The sequence below is a fragment of the Hirundo rustica genome, chromosome 1 (assembly GCF_015227805.2).
Source record: "Hirundo rustica isolate bHirRus1 chromosome 1, bHirRus1.pri.v3, whole genome shotgun sequence".
Classification (NCBI taxonomy): Eukaryota; Metazoa; Chordata; class Aves; order Passeriformes; family Hirundinidae; genus Hirundo; species Hirundo rustica.
Window position 1 is genome coordinate 112187055 of NC_053450.1, and position 19163 is coordinate 112206217.

The 19163-nt window shown below is 39.1% G+C and overlaps 1 protein-coding gene across 2 annotated transcripts in view; it reads right to left on the reverse strand.

Annotated features, from left to right (window-relative positions):
• Positions 1 to 19163, reverse strand: part of TMEM108 (transmembrane protein 108) — a 162556-nt gene that overhangs the window by 135195 nt on the left and 8198 nt on the right. The window lies entirely within an intron of this gene.

Consider the following 19163-nt stretch of genomic DNA (forward strand, 5'->3'; position numbering starts at 1 on the left):
TTAGCTTCAGTTTTCCAAGTGAACCCACACCAAGTTTGTACAGAACTCAGCAAGGGAGAGCACAACCCTATTTATGAGCGGCACAGCCCATGCAGGAGGACAGGGAAAGGGACAGGGCCTGCAGACAATGTGCCTGAGCAATTTTTTTACAGTAAAGGACGTCAAAAGCCTCAAGACTATCAGCCTTTCTTTGAATTCCAAGCCTATTACAGCAGATAACTGTGATTAAGACTACTCTTTTCCTCTTCACATCCTTTTTTTTTCTGCTTGTGGAATTTTACAGACAAGGAAAAGAAAAAAGTTTCAACTCATTGTCTGGAATTTCTGAGACCCTAAACATCCCTGTTTCATAACAAAAATGCATTTGACAACTGTACAAGACCTGCCCTGTAGATTAAATTTTCCAAACTGCAATGTGTTCAACACAACTAGAAAGAGGCAGAACTGCTGTAGAGCCCAGGCAATGCCTCGCTGTACAGTGAGGGCTCAGCACCATTTAGAGGGAGAATGCTTCTTGCTGGCTGGTGTGAAACTCCTGCACTGAAGATTCATCCCTCCCTCAATGTTTATACTCTGCTTGTAAAGGCTGAGGAAGAGACCTTGGAGGACATTAACTACTTTGAAAAGGAAAAAATCAGTCAGTTTTTTATTCCTAGAAAATGTGCTCACCTATCTAGCTAGAAAGATTATCTAACCCGCCCTATTTTAGATCCCACCTATACCTAAATTCTGACTGTAAATTCAGTAGGTTAACAGACTGAAATTCTAGCCACGAGTGTACCTGGCATTTATAAGTAATTTTCCTAACCAAATCAGGTTTCTTTCCACAAAACACACAAATTATTTCCCATCCCAACATACAATGCACCTTCAGTTGACATCACAAAATAAATTCAATCTATTAGCTAAGACACAAGTTTGAACAATGGGGGCATTTTTAACATGAAGTAATACACAGTCCAGCATTCAGAGCAAGTTTTCTTCAGACATCAGCCCGATTCAAACAATTTTCTTTGGTTTTCATTTTAACCAGGTTTCAGATCTCTCCATTCCAGGCTGCAAATAAAATACTTTTTTTTTTTTTTTTTTCCTCCAGAGGGACACTATTCACACAGTATTTCCAGCTTTGCAAGAATAAGGATGTAAAAGGTGCCAAAATAATCAAAAAACCCTTATTCCTACTGATTATTTGAGACAGCTGATTTGGCGTCTCTGAACTTAAACAAACTTCCTTCGGTTAACACTATCTTTGGCTGACCACAGCGGAAATGGTATTTAACCATAAGTTTAGTGTAAGTCCTCTGAAGGAACAAGGCAAATGCTCATATTTCAAGTGATTTGTATTCAGTTCATTATCAAAGCTAAGATCATTCCCAAACCCCACAAATCAGCATCTTTAGCAGGACATGGATTAGTTTTTCTTGCTATGTAAGATTTTGATATTACATTTCCTTCCCATAAAGTTCTGTGCCACATACACTTTTGGGAGAGGAACTGTAAGAAATGTTATAATTTGATCTTGCAGTTTTAATCTATGAGTGATGGGGTTTTTTAAGCACTTAAACAGGTGAAATGCCTGCATACACCTGTGGAAAACTGCCGTGGATGTAGAGTAAGGAAGAGGGGTGATGTTGGTTTGACAACACAGTTACAAGAAGAAAACATGTTTTATATGGGTAGCAAGGGTCATCAATAAAAATCACAGCCATCATAAAGCACTGTTACAATATAAATGTGACATCCATGCTGAGATAGGGCTGTTGAGCATTTAACTGCACCATGAAATATGACATTTCCTAATGTTTTATGTCAGTCAACAGTGGCAGGGCCATGTTCATTGTGTGTCTATTTGTTTGGTTGCAATAAAAACATTTGAGATCCACTTCATTATTTTAATTGTACAATTGATTTGTTCAGAGCTGCAGTAAGTTTTAAGATGTGCAGCTGGGCTCTGACTGTCATAGTGGGATTTTCCAGTTCTCCTTGGAAAAATCTGCTGTGATGACATGGCTGAATTACAGTCAGCTCTTCATACAGATTCATCTTGCAGGATGTATTATAAATGAATAAATATATGCCTAAAGAAATAAAACAAGTATTCCAGAAATGTGGGGGGGAATAGGAAAATGTTGTCTAATAGAAAGTTAATGTATAGCTCAGCAATAGCAGCTTGATAGAAGGACAGATCAATGGACAGTTGGTACCTCAAAAAATGAACAGAAATTGGAATCTCAGTCTTCCTGTGTCACAGCAATGCTGATCCACTGGAACAGTTACCAACAGCTTCAGAATTGTCTAACCTTGATGGAAATGGTACTGTACTGTTATTAAGAAGTAAGACAATAATGCAGTGTCTTTTTCCAGTGGTTAAGAATGACACCAATTTTACAGATTCTGTAATTCTGTGATTTACTGAAATCAATTCAGACATGTTCTCAGTGACAAAGAGATCAGAGTTTTCCCTTCCTTTACAGAAATTCCTTTGGCATCAAAGCAAAAATTCAAACCAGTTCCTTTTGGACAACAGTTTTCAGGACTTTTGCCATACCTACAAACAAAGTAATAATTAAAAAATTCTCAGCCTAAGAACAACAAAGTAAATCTATTAACTTCAAAGAAAGAAAAAAAAAAGTGACGCTTCCTATGCTTGGAAGACACAGTGAAATAACGTTTATTGTGCAGGAAATAGAAAAGTGCCATTATGAAAAAGAAAAAAGAAAATAAAAGGAAAAAAAAAAAAAAAAAGGAAAAAAAAGAAAAGAAAAAAAAAGGGGAAAAAAAAAGTCTGTTGTAAAGACCTAAAAGAATAACCCAATATATAGTCAGTAACTAAAGAAGAAATCTGGGACTACTAGCTTGAAAAGCAGTCATTGTCCCAAATTGCTTAAAAAAGCAATCATTTCACTGGTAGCCTGTTTCTTAAAACAGTAGTTTTCTTTCCCCTCTACTTTAATAACCTCTGCAGAAAAGCTCCCCACCCACCAATTCCAGTGTCTTTCCTCGGTACTGCGGTTCACTCAGATCTATGAACCAGACAGACTGGGCAGCTGGCTTCAGCCAGACAGCCTAGAACAGGAAAGCTAGGGAAATTCATTCATTCATTCTTTCCCTTCCAACCAGTCATGGAAGCTGTTCTGTTATTTTCATGAGGCGTTTTTTTCCCCCTTAGCAAATTTTTGGGAGCAAAAATAAACTGGGAATAAGATGAATAGTTTGTTGTGCTTAAGCATGACAAAGCAATGAGCCCAGACTGAAGACCACTAGCTTCAGTACAGTTGCATGGCTTATGTGAATTAATCCTTTAAATAGCCCTGAACATCCAGCATATGTCTAACACACCCCAACCAACCATCATATGGCCACTGAACACACAGCTCCAGCTGCTGTTCCTGTGACATTGAAGTTGTCAAGGACATGCCAAACACACATTTGGGGATTAGCCAGCACTTTTGGAGAGAGCATTAACTGCTCCACAGAGTGCGTGGATTTCATGAGCCTAATAAGTGCAGAGGAATCTGAGAAAAAGATCCAAACAATTCAGGTTATGCAAGTCCCAGAGCAGCACAAGATACTGACACGTCCATCTTCTTAGTAGAAGTACTTCCTGGTATCAGTGAAGCATATGCCAAAAAAAAAAAAAAAAAAAAAAAAAAAAAAAAAAAAAAAAAAAAAAAAAATCAGCTTGCAATTATCATCACCGAACTCTCTCCATTTGCAGACCATGGGAATCAGGGCCAGAATGAGCCCTTGGGACAAAAGACAGAGTGGTCTTCTTCCTGTGCTACAAATAATGGCCTCCTTCCTGTGCCACGATATTCAGCAACATCTTCCACACCAGGCTCTGCATCAACTCCCTTTGACACATAGACAATAAGGCTGGTACCTTTTGTGACACAGACTAAATTGGTACTCATGAAGGCTTGTACCAAAGGTAGTATAAAGCTTTCTTTGTTCACCTTCACCTAACAGCTCAAGTGGACCACATGGCTTCCTTCCACTGCTTGGGCCCCGATTTAAAAGCCTGTACAAATTGTGTGCTGCCAGTTTTGTGCTTGTCCAAAAAATGCACTCAGTTTCCTCCTTCACAGAGCATTAACACCTGCTTTACCAGCACACAAGCATTCCCCAAGAATGATGGAAGCCACTATGCTTATATAATGCTGGACAAGCTACTTCTCCCTTTATGCTTTAATCTAAAATAAAGTGTCTAGATAACAGGAGAAAAGTATTTTAAATTACGACTGCTTTGAGATGTTATTAACTGTTTTTCAAACTCTTCTGTGAAAGAAGGAGCAAAGATCTCAGGAAAGCAATGTCTATGATCCTAGACTTGAGGACCATATATAATCTTTCCACTAACAAGAGCTTACTACCTTTTAGACAGTGTCTGCTCAAAGACAGGCAGTTCAGCATATGTGAAGGGGGCCTGCCTGACCACTGCACATCTTACAGCATTATTTGTACAACTTCAACTCAGTAGAATTATCTTAGCATGAGACTGGAATAACAGCGTCTAATCAGTCTTATTATCCTAAATTCTCAATTGTTTCCTGGTAAGCTGCATTTATGTCTTAGCTGATTATCCACTCAAACTATCAAGTACCAATTATAAAATGCAGTAACATTAACGTCACAGATGCCTGAATTCAGAGAGAAGCAACCCCAGATCATTTTTGAGATAAGAAGTTGCATTACAGAGGCAGCAGACCTCAGCAAGAAATGCCTGCCTCTGTGATTTTAAATAAATAAATAAATCATTCTAGTGTACAAATTACTCATTCCTAAATAAGACTTTAATTAGTTAGAAATAAACCATGGTATAAGTTTGCTTACAGCATTGCTGCAAATGGGCATTACAATGACATTGACATAATGGCATTGGCAAGTGCAATTCCTTGTGTAGTCAACAGAAAAGTGCCTCATTTTAGCCTTGTTTCATAGCTGGTCCTCATGGAATAAAGTCCCGATAATCTTGTTCTCCTTGTGAAGAGAGTTCTGAAAAAAACTGAAGCAGTTCTGTGGAAGAGGACTTGCAATCAGTCCCTGTTCACTTTTCCAACCAAGCTCCTCAGGCTCAAACTTACTTCAGGCATTCAAAAGCAAAACTTGTTGAAAATATTCTCTCAGTTCCTGAAGTAAAGTCAACACAAAAAACTTTGGGTTGTAGAGAATGTCAAGATCAATGTGACTCATTGTGCATCCTCACTGCCTATCTCTGACCTTCCATTATCACTATAATGCCAACTTTCCACCTCCTTCTATACCCTTCAGAGAAAGCCAGCCTGGGTGTTGGAAAACAATCACCCTTGCTGTTGAATCACTCAAAGGGTCACTGTCCTGGATTTGACAATTCCCAGACACACTTCGGGAGTTAGAAATCTACAGACAGTACACCAAGCAAGCAGTTTACATGTGGCTATCATCTAAAAACTAAAAAATGTTTGATTATACAGAGCTGAGCTGCATGTAGCTAGCTGTGCTCAGGGCTTGAGTGACCCTGGGCATGCTGGCCACATTTATTCATGTTAATGCAGCCATACTGGTTAGGCAAAATAAACACCTCCCAGCTGCAGCCGTGTAGCTTCTTCCCTTACTGCATGGCTTAATCGTAGAATCACGGAATGTTAAGGGATTGGAAGGGACCTTAAAGATATCTAGTCCCAGAATGGGCAGGGACACCTCCCAGGTTGCTCACAGCCTTATCCGACCTGGCCTTGAACAATGCCAGGGTTGGGGCATCCACAACTGCCCTAGCCAATCTGTTCCAGAGTCTCATCACCTTCACAGTAAAGAATTTCTTCTTAATATTGAACCTAATTTTCCCCTCTTTCAATTTGTACCCACGTACTAATGGCACAGGACACTTTCAAGAAGAAACATGAATCAAAGTACTTGGGAGGTCTGTTTATCGTTTGATGTAAAAAAAACAGGGTCTTTCAGCTCAGTGTGGGGAGGCCAAAGCTTTTCCCCCAGTAGGCATCAGGTCACCATCGGCCATTCACCCCTGAGAAGGCTCTTTCTGCGAAGAATGGTATTTGTGCACTTTCAAGCTCTGACCACCTTTGCCTTAGACCCCCAGCTGTCTCCTTTCCCTGCACATTGCTTTGACATTACTTATCCTTCTTCGACAAATGCTGTTCCCTTGGCTTCTTACCTTTCCTTTCATGCCATCTGTTACCTCTTGCCTGTGTCCCTGCTGACACATACCAATAGGCTTCTCCCTCAGTGTAGCAAATATGCTTTCAGGGAGCTCTCCCTTCTTTCTTTCTACTCCATCTGAACACCACTGCCACAAGGACAGCTGAAGCTGAAGAAAGAGGAAGAGGAATCTAAAGGAAAAATACATGGAAGACACAAAGCAAGGGGAATGAATCCTACAGTGCTGTAGAAGAACAGGTTCGCATTATTTTTGGCAGATCACTACAGCTTTAAATAGTTTTTAAAACAGAGTCATTAAATGGTTTAAAAACTGAGTGATTTGCAAATGGAACTGATGAGCCATAGGAAGAGTAAGTGTTCAGAGAAGAGCTGCTATAATAATCTAAAAATCACCATCCTGAAGCTGACCAGGGAACCAGTACCCTGTCTTCAAGAAAAGCATGTTTGAAAAAGCCTTTTATTTCTCCTCAAGATGTAATTCATGGGCATTGAAATTCTCTCATCTAAAATACCAGTGACTTAACACTGAGTAAATAGCTAGGGCTCCAGAGGAGAGAAAGAATGAATTTTGGTTCTAATGACAAGTTAAGTTACAAAGGAATTAAAAAACCTCAACAAATGATCCTTTCTCCTCACACTTCTGCCTCTATCCGTGCACTGAGTTGCATATCACCCCACATTTGTTGCTGAACAAAAGCAGCATCTAGTATAAGCATGAAAAGATTCAAGAAATCACTTAACAGCTTTCAGGGGATTTTTTCAGTCCTTTCCACCGGTGGCAGTAGTGCTGTACTCTATAACTGCACTAGGCTAAGATGCGTATTTGTATTTCTACATCTGTGCCTATCCAGCTATAAATCTTCCCATTCAAATTACCCAATGCATTTTACAAAATGATCTGCAGAACCCTTTATTAAATCAGGTAACATAACCTTCTTATGGATGGGCGTACTGAAGAGCCAAGGTACTCTGTGTCACAGAGTAAATCAGTTAAACTGAGAAAATCAGTGTATCAGCTGTGAAGTCAGGAACCCTGACCCCACCTCCTCCACTTGCTCAATTTGCCAAGCCACATGCACATCCCTCAGTAGTATTAATGCTGCCTTGCCCTCTCCTTCCATTCGTCTTCTTTCATGAGCAAAGTGCTTTTGTCAGCACAATTCCTTAACAATAAGAACAAATGGGAATGAATATCTAACATCTCTTTTCAAAACCTAGCATAAACCGTTTGCCTTTTTTGGTTTGTTTGCATTTAATACCACAGAGATAATTAGCTGGCCGGAACTGAGAAGGCTGGGCAAGCAGCTTCACTTCCTTAGTGTCAGGAAGAACAAAATTCAGTCAATGGGTCTGCTAATCAAGCAAGATAAAGGCTAGATTGTACATCCTTCAGTCATCATTTGTGGTAGCTGGTTTAAGTGAAAATACAAGCCACAGCAGTTCAAGTTTCATAGTTTCTTCAATGTTTTCCTCTATTAAATAAGAGAGTGCAAAAACTTTCCTCTTGAAGAAGGGGCTCACTTGAAGCACTTTCACACTGGAAATTATTTCTGGAAGAGACTAAATGTAATTTTGCAAAAAGCAACGGAAACATTTTTAAAGTAGCCTTTTAAATACAACTAAAGGTTTAGTTGAGCAAGTTTGGTGGGCTGTGAGAAAGAAGAGAGGAGAAAAAAAGTTTTACCTGCATGAAGGTGACTTTATATGAGTAGGAGGGACTGCCAATCCTTTCACATAGATAAAGAGTTATGGAATGGGAAAGGACTCATACTACAGATCAGCCTCTCTCTCTAGATCACAGGAAGGTTAGTAATTCTGGTGAAGAAATACAGCCACTTCCATAATGAGGGACTGAATCCACAACTCTTCCTGGCTAACCAGGAAATCTACATACTACTGAATTCTCCTGGGAGGTTGGAATTAAAAGCCCAATGTTTACTGCAGAGTCCATAAGCCAACCACTTAATAAACCACCAGAGAAGACCCTCAAGAAGCAACACTTCTATCTTTTCAGACCCTTTTAACTTAAGGGGTCACAGGTTTTCTCTTCCAATTTCACCACCTGTCATTAAGGTTTATAAAATGCTCCATTATTTGCACAAAATTCATCTCAGCAAATGCCATTCTACATTGATGAACTTCAGACTGCAAGAAAGAATGAGCCTCTTAACAAAACTCATTTAAGAACCTCAACCTTACCTAGACAGGAGGAGGAGGAAATTATGGGCAATCACTCCTTTAAGTTACCAAGAAGTGTACACTTTTTTCTGTTGCGTAATGCAATGGAAAACATGACACCAGGAACAACCCTGCTTTGGCATGGTGATAAATTGAGTTATCCATGATCTTTTTCATCATCTGCTGGGTAATATGTGAATTGAAAGACAGTATAAATACATTGTAATTATTAATTTAAAAAAAAAATTAAACTACTGGTATTTCATTTCACAGATCAGAATAGATAAATTGTTTTGAAACCTGAGTCTGTACTCCTGTTCATACCAAACAGTAACCTGCAGTAATAACTGGGAGAGAATATCTGAGAGGACAGTGACTTAAGTACATAGCCTTGAAAGTACATGGCCCAGAATCAAGAATAAATACAGAAAGTTGCCTAGTTTTTAAGGTAATTGTCACTGAATAAAGAAAATAAAAATATTAGTAGTTGAATTTTTCCTTCCTATGAAGGAAAAAGAGTGAAGAGAAAAGCTGTGGAGATGACTAATACTCTTCATTCATACCTGATATTTCCGTTAATTAATTTTTTCTGATCTGAAATAAACTATAATGTGTCAGCCTTTTAAATAAACAGAAATTATGCTGGAATCAAGTGATGGTGTTCTACAGAAGGTTATAAAAATATGGTAACATAACACTGTTTTACTGCAAAATGACAGAAGAAATTCTGAGTTTGAGCAAAATATAATTTTCAAATGTGCTAAACAATGCTGTAGTACAAAAAGTAACAAAAATAATATAAACTCTGGGAGGAGAAGTCCAACTAAAAGCACTGCATAAAAACATTGCAATTAAAACTATTATCATTAATAGCATAGGATCAAAATCTCTCACATTGACTGATGAGTCAGTGGGAGAGAGAGTAACTGGTTCATGTTTATTCAAATAGATCCAAAACAGAAACAAACAAAAAATAAGCCTCTTTATCTTGATGAATGACACCTTCTGAAGCGCACATTTTACAACAACTTTACCCACACTTTGGGGTGTAACTGTTTCAGAGACAAGAAACCAGTATCGCGTTCAAAAAGTCATGCCTACTCCAGGGATCTCTAGGGTCATTGCAGGACCCCACGGTTTCTAATTAACACTAATTTCTTGCTATTAAATCTTCATCATTCTCCTGTGATCAGTCCTGTCTAAATCATGGAAAACAATTGCACAAAAACACCAAAACCAGTTTCAGCCATTAAGTCAGTAGAAAGTATACTTTCAATTTCAGTAAGAGATCTCCTGTGCTTTTCCAAAAATATATATTCTGTAGTCTGCAGCCAAGATTCAAGCATAAATTACGAAAGATTGCTTCATACTAAGTAGAGACTTGATTATCCTCACAGTAGAAAATGCTTCATAAATGGGAGAAAATGCCCCTATGGATTCCCTTGAGGCGGTTATCTCCAACACCAAGTTAAAAATCCAAACCAAAATAAAAAAAACCCTCCAAATCAAACAAACCCAAATTACAACTTAAAGATCAATAAATAAATAAATCACAGTTAATAAAACAGGAGGAGACAAAGCAAATAAATTCAGCCATTGGACTGGTCCCAGAAATCAGTGAACAAAGGTGCACAGAACCTGTCTCTGTAACAGCTCCTGCCCTTCCCCTGCAGCACTATGTTATCAGCTACTTTTACTGTTCCTGACCAGGATTTGTGGTCAGTGTTATTCTGGAGTAGTCAGTATGTTATTTCAGATGATGGTGATATTAAGGCAAAGCAGTGGGCAGTTTGATCTTTAGTAAAAGGAACTGGGTAAGCCCTCTCAAAACAAAAAACTAAGCTTTCATTGGCTCCTTTTCTCATCATATTGTGCATGCCTGGAGGGAGATCTAAACAGAACCCACCTCTGCAGCTAGTTACTGTATTTAGAATGGATCTGCAGTGCCAGAATGCGAAGAGGTGGATTACTTCTGACCTTTACCTAGTTACATGTAAACCCAGCTGTCAGCTAGAGCTTCTAAGCTCCAGTGATAAGAAATCGGCTTTAACAGTCCTTTGGTAATCACGTTTTGCAAATTTTGTTGCATTTAGAATGCAGAAATTTTTATAAGGTATAAAACCCCCTGATTTTAACATCTACACAAAAAATTGGGGGTTGTGACACAGGGATGAGGGAAACAAAACATAATGTTGTGTTTCGGTTGATTTTCAACAAACAACTAACAGAACTAACTTGCCTTGCAACATCAGTAAGGTCATTCTATTCCAAAAAGGTGCTTGAATGTTGTCAATTTTCATGCAGTATTGACTACACAGCAAGTAGTTCAGTATAATTCCTAGTATATCTAACTTAGAAAGAAAGACAATGCAAACCCCCAATGGAAGAGATGTACTACTGCAACTACCTTCATTTAAAAATTTATTTAGTCAGACTACTTCTTTGCAACAAAAGTAGAAAGAAGATTTGTAAAGCAAATACACAGAAGTTCTCAAGGGAAGAGACACTGCCCAATGATGAAATCACTCTCCCAGGAGTTGAGATTCACAGTTTCTATTTTTGTCATTCCTGTTATAGTGTTAAGACCTTGGGAGGAGAAATACTCCCCCATATGTGATGGGGCCAGCTTCCATGATTTTACCCAACATCATACTCATAAACAGCTACAATAATGACAATGTAACTAGTCACAGAGCACTGCCTAACAGGTCAGATGCTGCCTCAGAAGGTATTGTAAAGTTTAATCATTGCACACAAAACACTGGGAAAGCCTGAGGCTAGGCCATTGCATCACTGCAAGGTTGTGTGCCACAGGCACTGAACAATATTACTGGAAGTTTGAAGAAAAATAGTGAATGATCCCATTGTTGCAGCAGGTGTGAATATTTGTCATAACCCACTAATGTATTCTATATGAGACAGGGAAAATTAAGGCAATTCAGTAGGACATAGGGTTAAACTGGAGATATGAAGCACTGAAATAAAAAAGTGTGGAAAAATTTTCACAGCTACCCTTCCTGCAATGTTTCAGTGAGTTCTCCTCTCGTCAAATAAGAATTTACAATTAGTCTGTGAAAATTCCCTGAGGATATCTATCCACGTCAGATTTCAGGATAGTAGATTAAACACAGAGCTTATGTTACTTGTGCAGAGTGTGAAAATTATCTTCCCACACCCTCAACGCCTTCCCTGACTCTCTCCCAAGCTCCTGCCTCGGCACCAAACTTCAACAGTGGTGCTATCAGACTGAGTGCTAGACTGGTTTTGTACTATTAGTTGCTGATATCTAAAATCACCTTTCCTTTTAAGAAGAAGTCACTGCTGGCAGCCATCTATCCAAACCTAATTCTGAGGGAGCCCTGCTGGTACTCTGTACCCTATGGTTCTTAAAAACTAAACACACATTTGGGAAAGTAGCCAATTATTTCCTTTTTGCTCCACTGAAACAGATGCACACCTTAGATGAGATGGTGCTTCTGATATCTGAGGTAGTTAGAAATTTTCTGCAGTCTTGCAGGGAAAGATCTGCAGAATGGCTCCTTCTATACCTGAACTCATCTACTGATCAATCTAGACAGACTTCATACTTGAAAACCAACACTCTAGGGAAATTTCTAAGGAACATCTCCCTTACAGGTTACATGACATCACTTTTCTGTGCCTTTTCTACTTGTGCAGGAGAAAAATCACAGCACTTCTGTCCTAGCAGCTGCTTATGTGAAGAGAGAAAGGACTGCTATTTCATTAGGACTGCTTTGCTCTGATCTGCCATGTGTACAGCATATGAATTTCACTTTTTTATTTCTGAAATACATGGTACCAGTTACATCAGAGAAAAACCAGGCATTAAGTTTTCTCAACTTATTTCTGGCTGGGTTGTTGAAAATTACCACCTCCACTTCTTGCCAAATTTTTTTAACAAGTTCCAGGTTTCCTTCACTCTTCTAAGCCTGGAAATTAGGTGTTCTGCAACGTGAATCATGCGAGCAGCAACATTAAATTAGAAAAGATTCTGGATGGGACAAGGCTGGAAACTCAGCAGATACCCAACCGAAAGTCAACGGGAAGTTTTACACAAGTGTGTGAAGAGCACAAAGCACAGGTTTCATATATATATACATGCAACTGATGCTGCAGGAGACTGACAGACATGATATCAGCCATGCCTAGTAAGTTTAGCACAGGACTATATAGCAATGCTAGCATTAGATTAAGAGACATCCTGTAAATCTAGTTGATATGCATTTAGGTAAGAAACAAAAAAAGCTGCCACCTAGCATGAAAATGTGTTTGATATTTTTATGATTGAGAAGCAGAATATACTTTTCCATGGAGCAAAAGTTCAAGGGATGTTCAGTCCCAGGAGGGGAACACAAAGAAGATTCCGCTTAGTGTAAAGCTGGATAAAAACAGATTGCTCACCCGTAAGCAGATAACTAAAATTAACCTGGAAAAGTGCAGGAAGATGAAAGAAGAATTTCAACAGCCTAAGGGGAAAGGAGAAAGATGTCACATCCTCCAAAAAGGGAAAATCAAGGCAAGACATAAATTATGTCTTGCCTTAATGAAAGATGAAGAAAGATGAAAACTACTACTACTGAGAAGCAGTAAACTGAAGAATACAGTATGATTAAACTGCCAAAGAAAGTACAAAATAGAAGTGTGGTGGCTCCTGCTAAGTGGTACCTGACAGCTTCCATTCTGAAAGCTATTAGGTTTTGTGACAGAATTGGGAAATAAAATAAACACTGTCTGCCTAAGACATCATGTTAAGAGAGATTATACTCAGGGGCATGGAGATGACATTTCAAAAGAGAAAGAAACAATTGCAAATTAGTATCTTTATTGTGATAGGTTAAACATCTTTCAATTTGAAGAAAAGCTCTGAGAGTAAGATTTTACGTGCACCATTTTTGGAATTGCCTTTACCATAAGACAAGGCATGAGCAGCTAATACGACCAAACCAGGAAGAACAGAACAAGGTGACTCTCTGAAGTCATTCTTAGCTTTGAAAGTCTCTTCTGGACTATGGTCTGGAAAATGAAAAAAGATTCAGCATAAAAGGCAGAGCAGCTGAACTACCTGAAGTGTATAGACAATGTATCCTACATCCAAAATTTGACTAGGCTGAGCAAGGAAAGGCAGCAGAGGATGCAGCTAAATGAGCAAGAAGTACAATACTTCACTGTATTAAAAAAAAAAAAAAAAAAAAAGATTAGGACAAAGAACAAAACTTTAAAAAAAAGCACCAACCTTTTCTTCAAGTAGCTGTAAAAGAGAACATGAGTTATGACACTGATGAATACAAAAGACAACCACAATAGAGGATTTAAGGAATTAAATACTTATTTGGTAGTTCACTAGTATGCCTAGACAATGCTGCCTGCTGATCACGTTGTTCAAACAAGACCACAGTTGTATAATATCAGCAGTCTGCATTTTTAACAGTCTGGAGCTTCAGCAACTGCACATATATTTACATCTCCTCATTTCATTCCCAAATTCAAGCTATTACTCCATTCAGCCAAAGGAAAGATTTAAGGAGGACGATTAGGAAATCAGCTAAAGCCATGCAAAAAACCCCCAATCAGATCCTGTCAGTAAGAGCAGGTCCAGATCATCTTTCATCTCACCTTCTAGCAAAGAACCACCACTGTGCCACCTTCTTCTGACATAGTCTATCATATATATCTGTTCCCCATGTCTGTACACATTTAGAAAGAAGCCAACAGTTTAACTTTGAATGCCACACTGAAACGCATGAAGATGGGCTTTTACAGAACATTTAGAAGTCAAAATCTTTCCAGACTTTTAAAGCACTTTGATTTGACAACTCTGCAGTCAGCAAGCTTTTCACAGCCATAAACAATTCCCTAGTTGCAAAAGAGGATGCTGGTTTTCACTTGTGACACTTCACTTGATGTGCTTCTGCCTTCCTACTTGCAGGCATTCCCTTGGCTTCTTAGCACTGCTGTTGGCGTGCTAAATGCTGAGAGAGAGGTTTTTAAAAAGAATGTTTGAATTTGCTTTTGCAAAGGCTTGTTTTTAAGCAATATAAAATCTAACTAAATCTAAGCAATCACCATATGCATGTAAGAAGGAATAAGACATGAGGAAAACAGAAACCAAAAAGAAAAGGTTAAATCACAAACAGAGCTTTAAAAATTTGCTTCTAGTAATCTAGAATGCAATTAATAGCACAAATACAAAAACAAATACATATGTCACCCTGTATAGATTTTCTATACTGACTTAACTTCTTGTATGAGGATCTTCATTTATAGGGACCTCTTTGGCACAAAGTGATGCTATCTCAGCTGCAATTTCACCTCTGCAGACAGGTAAGAGTTTAAAAGTTCAGTATGGCCTGCTTCTTGAAAACTGTGTCTCCCTTGAATTTTTGTGTCTCTCTGTACTCCATTTACTATTTTCAGTTCTCTTCCTGAAGAGCAAAGAGTTGAAGTGTGACCTTTTTACTCACTTTAAATCTAACCTAGAAATGCACGGCTGAAATTTCACAGACTGTCCTTAATACCTCTCTGAGGAGAGGTATGGCATGGCCCATTCATTCTGCAGAAAGCAGAACACAGATGTAAAAGTATAGCCAGGTCTGGTGCTTAGTTTTACAAATGGAATTTAGTTCTCTGCTTAGCACAGTCCTGGGCTAATCTCAGCGGCCATCTGTATAGGGGGTGGGATAAAGGCATTTCTCCACCCCACAGAGCTGATAGGAGGTTGTCCTCAAAACTACAGCTCATTATGGATTGTGAAGAAACTAAGGCTGAATAATTAAATACCTAAAGTCGCCCAGCTTTTATTTCTATGCTTGGTGAGAAACCAGACGAAGCACTATGACATCCTGCATAGCCAGGTTCCTGCTTCTTTCTTTCTGCCAGGACTGATGGACCCTCTGAGATTAGTCTCATAGCAAGTTTAACTTTTTATCAGATTTCACAGACTGATTTTATACAATATACCATTTTTTTTCCATACCAGATACCGAAAAAGAGGCCATAATCCCAAATTCCTCCACTTACTGAAGGAAAGTGAATTTTCCACCACACTTGACAACATTTAACTGCAGCCAAAACAGTTTTCATCCCCAGTCTCCTACCGCCCCAAAAGATACACTATCATTTACTGTTAGAAATAGTAATCAAACTTGTCAGGATTTGCCTCACCAAGTTGAATGAATTATGTAGATTCAGTGTCATCAACATGAACAAAATGCGATCAAAACAACTTTATTTTCCACCTAATCATCAAGAAATAACTGCTGCATCTCACAGGCTGCTTGAATAGATGAATAAGCAGCAACAAGTGTTTAGGTATTCTTTACTAAAGAACACTGAATACTTTCCTTTTAGAAACAAATTGAAAACAAAGTTGAAACAATTCCCCATCAAGACAACAAAAAAATGGGGGGGGTTGCATGTTTAGACTGTGATCTTTGTGATCTACCGTTCCCCTTTTGATGGGTTTTGAATATAATATTCTGTGACTAGCTACCAGCATTAGTAGTAATAGAAGCAAGAACAAACACCTCATTATTAGGTGGCTCTGTTGTTACTTCTGTATCTTAATGTCTGCTTTGGGAGGGCTGGCTTGTGAAGCTAACTCCTTCAGGACTCAGCTCATAAAGGATCAGCGACTTCTAGCATGATCTTGAGTACCAACAAGGGAAAAACCTGGGGTTGCTAGCTGCTATCTCATCTTGTTACTTCAGGGAGCACTGGGAAACACCGCAAGGCAGAACTTATCACTGGGGACAAAGGATCAAGAGGGCTGAAATTAGAAAAGACAGTTTGGCCGCGTTCAGTTCAAGTGGAAGTATTATGAAAAAGTGTTCAGAATTATGTCACATGGGGCAAATGTCACTGCAGTTAGTAAGAACTTACTGTGCCAGCAAATGTCAGGACAAATTACACAGCAGGACAGGTGAGCTATATGTCACACTCGCTTCCAAAAGGAAAAGGCTTCCCCCCACTGCCAAGAACCTGCTTCCATTTCCAAGCTGATTTAAATCAAACTTCTCTTATTCAAATCAAAACAGCACAGAGGGAGTACTATAGTGACACGGTGTGCAATTCTTCGGATCCTTCCCCACTTGCATGGATGAAATGCTTTGATTCTCCGCCACCTTAAAACACAACCACCTCAAGGCTACAGGGTTGTATATGTAAATGGCTGCCTGCAGGTTCCTGAAGGCACTGCTTACCATGCTGATGAAAAATGTCTCACTGTCCCTATGCTCCTGGGTCATACCCATCCAATCTTTCGTGCCTCTTTGATCATATATTCTTTGCGGAAAGATGCATTTGCGATTTATGTGGGACCCAACAACGTATGCAGAACAACTGAGGCCTCATCAAGGCCTGGAGTCCCTTAGCACTACCAGAAAATGAGCACTAGGAACATAAAATTCAGTGCACCAGAAAGGAGAAAGACAGTACTAAGTTATTAACAAAGGCTTTTTTTTTTTTTTACATTATAAAATTATAAGGCTATCTTTCACTGGACTACAATCTCCTAGCAAAGTGAACTCATTTTGATTCAGCTATCCTTACTTTAAAAATAAATGTTTGAATTAAAAATTACCTGCACTTCAAAATGGAGAAAAAACATGTCCTTATGTTCTACAGAGGAAACAAACAAAAAACCCACAACAAAACTAGAGCTATAAAATATTTGGATGGGTTGAATAAAATATTTATTCAGTTTTAAACTTTTCTAATCTAGGACTTTTCAGAGCTTTTCAGGCTTTCATTTTCATTAAATTAATATTAACTGAAACTCACATAACTTCTCATAATATTGGAATATCTGTGTTGGGTATAAAACTAGAAGATTGCTTCTTCCTTCAGTTCCTAAGTTTTGTTTGGTGTTTCAATCATTTCTCAGCCAAAACTGGATAAACACAGCCAAAAAGCTATCAAGAATAATGCCCACAAATAAACCACAATTCAAAAGCTCAGAACTTCAAAGTCTGGCTTTGATTTAAGCCATTATTACCTTCAGTTATTTACTCTATCCAACAGCTGCAGGCTAACATCAAGAATCACTATACAACATATACTATATAAACTATACTATATATACTATACCAACATGAGAGCCACTATAGCAGATCATCTCAGGAGCTTTAAAGCAGGGAGTGCACAGCACTGAAAGAGCAAGGATGTTTTAGGTGAAGACCAAGACCATTCAGGGGGAGCTGAGTTGCAAGCTCTCATTTCCACACAGCAACACTGCAGGAATGACAGCCTTTGGCAATGAAAAGTAACAAAGCAACTCTGGGGCTCTAACAACATTTCTGCTGTGAAGCAGCACCAATAAATCCAGTTAACGAAGACACTGCAGAATACTCTGGCCCTGTACATTTTTCTTAGCCTCTAGTACAAGTTCTTTTCAGATACTCAATTTGTGCGCAGCTCTGTCATCAGCTGGTGCTCTGAATGGCTGCGCTTGAGCTATGTCTGTGTAAGCACAATTTGCCTCCATGTATTCAGTCTCTATGCCCAGAACTGCTGCGGCAAGAATGCAAATCCTATTTGGAAGGATTACTTGCCACACAACAGCCAGAGGCCCTGCCAGGGCTGGGCTTCCTGCGGTGCCAAGAAGCACAAACTCAGAAGCTCTGATCCAGAGAAGGACATGATTAAAGCAGGCAAGGTGGCACAGGAAATGGCATTGTCCCTTCTCGTACACAGAACCAAAGCTGTCGTTCCCCGTCCCCCCTGCACACACCATGTGTAAAGGTGTTCAAACAAGAAAGCACAGACCAGCAGACATTTGTACTTATGGGAGCTGGCAATAACCCGTGGTAATACAGACTCTACTGGGGCACTTGGGTGTGGACATCAGGGGTTACACAACCATCTGGTAGAGAAAATAAAACTCTAGAGAAGTGTCTGCTATCTAGACCAGATCCTACAGTTTTTTATGATCTATGTACATTCCTTCCTAACAACAGTTACAGAAAATTACTGGAATGCCCCAAGTACTCAAGAGTTTGAATGTGTTTTTCCTTTTAAGTTTTATTTGCTATTGCTTATCTTTGCATTTTCTGAATACTTTATACATGTCATTCCTGTTATTTCAGCATGCAAGGGAGGCCCCCCTATATCTACAGGATGCAGTGCCAGTCTGCTACATTCCCCACCTAAGGACCTCTTCAATTTAGTTCTTCCACAAAAGAAGGAGACTGGCTATCTCACACTCGTGAAAACAGCAGACTGGTAACCCTGGTGGTCATATTTCCATACAGAATAGAAGCAAATGCAGTGCACTGCACAGGATTGTTCCCTCATAATTTAACACTGGCTGGTGAAAATGGAGAAATTAAGTGTGACATTGACTGGAGTTGAACTTCCTCTCTTCAGCCTCTCTGGCTTAAAGCAGAGACCAGCTAAGCCCAGCTGCAGCTGCCTCTTTTTCCAACTGCTCAGCTGCCTGATTTGAGCTCCTGAGTAACACAGAGGCGGTATGGTTTTGCATTTGCTTTGTAGCAAACTTGTGTTGATCCGAGTTGTTAAAATATGAAGAAGTCCCACATCGCCACTTCCCAGACATGCAGAACTATATCATCTCGAAAATGAGAAATTTTACTTTAAAACAAGTTCAGTTCATGTATTTCTCAAATGTTTCTACCAGTTTCAAGCAGCTTTTTGAAAAGCTGTGTTTTGTACCTTCCCTGAAAACAACTCAGCAAAGCAAACATTCAGAGTAAGTGACAATATATCTGGGCATCAGGCAAAAGACGCCCAGCAAATGTATCAAGCCCTCCACCACCTTCAGCTTAGACCAGTAAGTAATTATTTTTACT